This window comes from Pteropus vampyrus, unplaced genomic scaffold (genome assembly GCF_000151845.1).
Source record: "Pteropus vampyrus isolate Shadow unplaced genomic scaffold, Pvam_2.0 Scaffold56, whole genome shotgun sequence".
Lineage (NCBI taxonomy): Eukaryota > Metazoa > Chordata > Mammalia > Chiroptera > Pteropodidae > Pteropus > Pteropus vampyrus.
In genome coordinates, this window is record NW_011888837.1 from 1,380,543 (window position 1) to 1,386,614 (window position 6,072).

The 6,072-nt window shown below is 38.7% G+C and overlaps 1 protein-coding gene across 1 annotated transcript in view; it reads left to right on the forward strand.

Annotated features, from left to right (window-relative positions):
• The first annotated feature begins 270 nt into the window (after positions 1-270).
• Positions 271-6,072, forward strand: part of NPFFR2 (neuropeptide FF receptor 2) — a 60,302-nt gene continuing 54,500 nt past the window's right edge. Inside the window, exon 1 of the mRNA XM_023530851.1 lies at positions 271-414. The gene's annotated coding sequence lies outside the window, so the exon portion shown is untranslated. The remainder of the gene's footprint in view (positions 415-6,072) is intronic.

The window sequence follows — 6,072 nt, forward strand, 5'->3', positions numbered from 1 at the left end:
AGGAGGAAACCGAGGCACAGTTAGGCTAGATCACTGGCCCAAAGTGTGGAGCCAGGCAACCGATGATGCAATACTAGTCAGTGATGCTTCCTTTTCTTTGCTGCACTTGGAGATTCTGAATTTCACTAGAAGGTATCCGGGTGGCCCTTAGCGGGATATGAATTGCTTGTCTGGAATCCAAGCAGCTGGCTGGTGCCCCCTGGGGAGTGACATTTCCTCTGAAGGGCGCAGGGAGGCGCGAGCGCTTGCAGAGCACCGAGTGCCCAGCCCTTGAACAGACATCTGGCTGGGGCTGAACAGCCTTGAGGTGGCAGATGGCTTGAAACAGGCAGAGGAGGAACCTGTTGCTGAAGCTCCGCCTGGGCACTTCTGGTTCCAGAAGCCGTCTGGGCTCCGCTATAGCGCGTTGTGCAGGTAAGGGTGTAGGTTAGACTGGGCTGGGGTCCCCAGCACCTGCCTCTGGCTTGGATGATTTCGTGTTAGCAAGTGGGGACTGTTACCTTAGATTTTGCGACTTTACTCTTTCTACCTTTCCCCAATCCCTTCCTAGTTCCTTGGGGGCTCCTCTGTGGAGTCACACAGTACAGGAGGGCATCACTTTAGTCACCAGCCGGATTCCCGCGGGGCTTCTCAGGTCGGGCTCTTGGGACCCTGGATGCCTGCTCGCAGAGCTGGGACGGGGAGCCCTTTTCTTAACCATAAAGTTCTCCAAATACCCTCTCCGGGGACATATTGTTATAACTTTGTTGAAAGTCCTTGGAGAGCGTAGAGTTTTCTAAACGGTTCTCTTCATCCGCGATGATTCTGAGCTTTGTGTATTTTTGTGTATGTAAGGCTGCATATAGTGCGCTTCTACCTTCCTGGAAGAAATCCTTACCCGAATCCAGGACACTACCGAACCCTCAGTGAAGACAACTGAAGGGAGTTTTAGCTCTCCGGAGGTGAGAGAGCGGTTTCCAGACAATGCCAAGTTTAACCTCTCCTCTGCCAAACCTCCAAGCATTTTCCAATAACAATGCAGCCCTGGGTCAAAGTTAGGGTCTGGTGTTGGAGGGCAGGAAAATTGTTTGCTATGTGCTGTGGTTTTGTTAAAGACAGCTCTAAGAAACGAAGATATGTTGATTTATCTCCCCAAATCCCCTCATCTAGATATTTCAAAGATTTATTTTAAAGAATCTTATAAGATGATATAAAATAAGATGCTTGGATTTTTTTTTTCTGATCAAAGTATTCAAAGTTATTTTAACACGTGTCTAAATTTCTCTTTCCATTATACATCCAAATTATTTTCAAGTGATAACGAAGGGGAGTATGAGCAAATCATGGTTTGTTAACTGGGTATATTGTTGTTTTCAACTGGAATACTAATTAAACCAAAATAGCTTGTAAAATTATCTTAATGCTGTAATTTTAAGTTATGTCAAATTTGCAAAATTGCTATGAAATGCTCAAAGAAAAAATTTCATGAACAGAAAGTTGAGTGGCAAGTGAATGCAGAGTTTTCAATCAGAGTCTTTCATCTGGTAAAAGCTACTATAGATTAATCATTTAAGAAAACAGCTTCCCACTTTAAAGGTATGTATTAATATATTAAAAGAGGAGATTGTAATACTCTCAAGTGTGCTTTTATTACTGTTTGATAATTACATGGACATTACTAATATATCATTATTCTATGCTTTTTATTAGTGTATACATTTTTCTAAGATCCATGTAATCTAATGTCTGTCTTACTAGCTGTTTTTCTTGATGTCTATAGGTATCTTCAGGAGTTTGAATTTCTCAGTCTGGTTTTTTTGTCGTTATATTTTTCTTCATCTATCATGTATCTATTTTATCTGGCATTTTTATTCTTGAGCATTTAGTGAATACATTACAAACTATTTAAGGTATATGTAAGAAATTTTTATTTTTATAATTCTTTTACCTCATAGCTCTTGTTAATTACTCTGTTCATCAATGATTTTTTTTTTTTTTATAGATGTCGAAGGCTGTAGAAAATGTAGTTATAAGTTCACTATTACCCAGTGAGTGATTTGCTCCTGGAAAATTAGTTCATTTATTGTTGTTGGCTTTTGTGTATATGGTTTTTATGAAAATTCCATGCAAATACCTCTAATATATATTCATGAATGTTTTCACTGTATTGCACGAAAATGGATTTCCAGTTGTAATAGGGACGCTCAAGGAGAATTTTATTCCTCAAAGCTTCATATATTTAAAAATAATCACTTTGTAAAATACTACCCTCTCTATTGTGAAGAGAGGGAATTGATTTGAGGTGAATATTTCACAACCTTCATACATATTAAAAGAAAGTGAGATAAATATAACTTCTCATTTTAAAATATATCTATGTATTTTTTAATAATCTTACCAAATTGTTCTCTTAACCACATGAATTTTCTGCTTGCCATTAGCCAGATATTGATAGCTGGATTTTCTTTTCTTTCCATTTTAGTTTTAATTTCTAGCTCTGTAGCATAAGCTGGCTCTTAAATGAATTTTGCAATTGCCTTGAAAGTGAACATTAAGGGTTCAGAGAGTCTCTCACTATAGAACCTAAAGTGGACGTCAATATACTCCCCCAGCAATGAGTTACATCAGTCACTGCAAGAGACAACTCTTTTGAATGAGGCTCAGTCCTTCAGGTGCCTTGTGGAATTTTGAGAAACAAGACTTCTAAAAGTGAATAGATCAGATTCTCTTCTTAGTCAGGCTTCTAACTGGTTCTTGCCTGAGGCAAAACAATTAACTTCTGGGAATCTAAGATTTCTCAAACATAAAAGGATGAGTTAGAATACGCTTTCTAAAATCATTTCACTACTCTGGTGTCCCTGTTTCTATGGTAAAAGGGCAGAGGATCCAGGGGGAGAGAGAGCTTAGATATATACTCATTTTGCCACTTGAGAGCAGTGACCCTAGGCAAGGCCCTGAAGATTCTATGACATCAGTGTCTCCTGTGTAAATGGGCTATTAGAACACATGAACAATGGTCTATGTGACTGCTGGGTGCAGCATCTGGCACTTAAGAGATGCACAGTGATGTTTTCTAGGGTACCTATTTCTGACAAATCTAAGGTTCTTCTGGCTCTGGCATGGGAGGAGATGAGCAAAGTACTGAGAAGCCCTTCTTGCTTGTTCAGGAGGACATTACCACTATAGCTCTTATAGCATCCAACAGGACCAGGAGATGGGATGATCGGAGCCTCAAGTACGTTAAGAATTCCTTTTTGATATCACTTTAACCCCTCCCTCCCCACAAAAAAAAGTCAAAATGAGTCAGGACAGCACCAAAATTAAATTTATCTCAATGCCACACAAGACTGAAAGGGCATGCCCTCTTCCATTAACCTTGTCTAACTAGATTTGACTCTCTCTTACAGCCAAGGAGATCAGCAGCACAACTCATTACATCACACAAGGAGACCAGTGGCACAACTCAAATCACACCATACCAGTAATTTAAAGAAAAGCAAGAAAATACCACAAACAAAATAATCACTGAAATCCAAGAAATTGGTTCTCCCTTAGCTGTTGCCACTGAATATTTAATATTTCCAAATATTACCAAAGTATATTTCTTTATTTTCTTCTCGGGCTGTGGAAAGGGTTTCATTTCATTTAAATGCTTGCATGGAGTCTTGGTTCCATTGTGGCCGTTGTAGACTAAAGCATCTTCTCCTAGGACTGATGCACCTTTTTCTAGTTCCTCACAGAAAGGTCAGTTGACCGATATTTTCAAAACTCCTGAGGGCCTACCAAACACATTAGACTATTACAGTGCTGGTTGCATTCCCACACAATTTAGAAAACAACAATTTCCCAAAGCCAAATGAGATAGTAATAGCTAACCTTTAGTGAGCTATAACTTTATATGCATTATTTCATTTAATTGTCATGATTTTAGAAATCAAATACAACCACAATCCCTGTTTTGTTGATAAGGAAACTGAGGCTTGGAAAGAATTTATCCAAAGTAAACGTATTTACTAGGCTGAGGAATCAGGATAATGAACTCATGTCTACATGCTTAAATAGCAGTTTAAGTACTGATTTCTGTATATGCCAAGACTTTTCAAGCAAAAGCTGCATACTTAGGAAGAACTAAATATTACAATCTTGACAAAGGTTCTTATAAAGAAGTAGGAAGCATCAGTCACTTGTGAACCTTTTCCAAGTCTCCACACCTGAGTCGCAACACTGCAGACCAATGATCTGGAGTCTGGTCTGGGTTTATATATTTTCATGATTCTGAGAGAAAGTAATCTTCATGATTTCTCATAGTGAAAAATATTGGTCTCAACTCACATTGCTCTTTTGCAGTTATAGAAAAATAAATAAATTTTGTCTGGGAAAGGGGCTATTTAGATAAACACAAGCAGACAAACACTTCTTGAATTCAGCCTCACCAGAACGCCAGTTAAATCAAATAGTTGTCTATATTAGAGTTTATCATCTGTAATTATTAAACTTAGTAAAGAAAAATTTCAAATAAAGAGTTTACTCATGACCTTATGATTCTCATAAGGGGCATGGGGCGTGGATGGCAGCTGGCAGGGATCAGGTCACTTATATAAACTATTCCCTCTTTCAGAGAGTGTCATATCAAAAACCCTTGTCTCCTTGCAAAATGTAGACATTTAAAGAGATGTCACCTATAATACCTAGGATTTCTCTAGACTTCCTTACTTTATAGGGGATCTATAAAAAAGTACCTATTTAATGTTTCTAAATTTTCCTTTCCATTTTACCTCCTGTCCCTGCATTCTTGGCACATCAGTACTAAAGTAAATGTGAGCTCTCTCGAGGAACACAGCTTCCAATTCTTTCTGTTAGCAGTGTATCACATTCATGTAGGCGTTCTCTCAGCAGAGTTTATAGCTTTGCATATCCCTTGGCCCTTACTCACAATCTCCTGGTCTTCTCTGTGGAATTCCCCACACTCAACAGTTTTGCAAAGTTTCTTTGTTCGTGGGTATGCATTAATATCTTTTATATCACAGTGCTACTTCAAGCTTGAAAGTTTTGTCTAGAATCCCAACTCTTTGAGAAGTTTCCCTTAGTCCCCATTTATTTCAGCTGGAAAAACTACCATAAATGATTTCTGACCTGCAGTGCATTTTATGCTTCTTCCAAAACTAGCAGTGCTAGAGGCTCACTGAAGACCCACCCTAGCTTGCCCAAATACCCTTATCCTGAGCGTGTTTTTCTTTATATTTTTATTATTCAGGTTATAGTAACTTCTATTCATTTTTTCCTACAGAAGTAGGGCTTGAAGGCTCTGTAGTATGCAAAGCCTTACCCATTTCATTCTCTTTGACTTCATCCTTAGCTCTCACCCATCTTGTCTTCATCTGGTCCCTCCAGTCCAGAACATACCTACTTACAGCTTTTGCACTTGCTGATCTCGCTGCCTGGGAAGCTAGCTTCTCAGAGCTGCACAAGGAGGGATTCTTTTCGTCCTTTCAGTCTCAGGTCTGGTGTGCCTCCCCACGCCACTCGTCGTCAGTTTTCTGCTTTGTGCCTGAGCCCTTGTGCTATTTGACACTAACTACCTCCATCTGTATGTTTGTTTTTGATCTTACTCTCCAGAAGGAAAATTGAAGCTCCATGTGACAACTCTATGATTTCATTTTTACTAGTGGACTGACCTGTTGAGTATCTACTACAGCCTGGCCTGTAGTAGATACTCAACAAATATTTGCTCAGTGAAAATTTTATTTTCATTTCTTTATCAGCTTCTCCTGCCTCTTTTTGCAGGTCTTGTCAAGTTGCTAACACTTCAGCATTAGGCTTTTTCCTTTCTGCTGTTTTTTTCTCTCCTTTACACCATTCCTATCTTAGCTAAAAGACCAATCTGTATATATTTTTCCCTTTCATGTGGGAGAAAAAAATTAGAAAAAGCTATTTACCATTGACTGCGCTATTTTAATATACATTTAGATTCCTTATCTATGTATGTTGATTTTTAAGAATAATCTGAGTCTGAGTACTAGGAAAGACTAAAATATAAAATGGCACAACCTTTACATTTTGGTTAAATTAAATCCACCCATTCTATTTTCACTG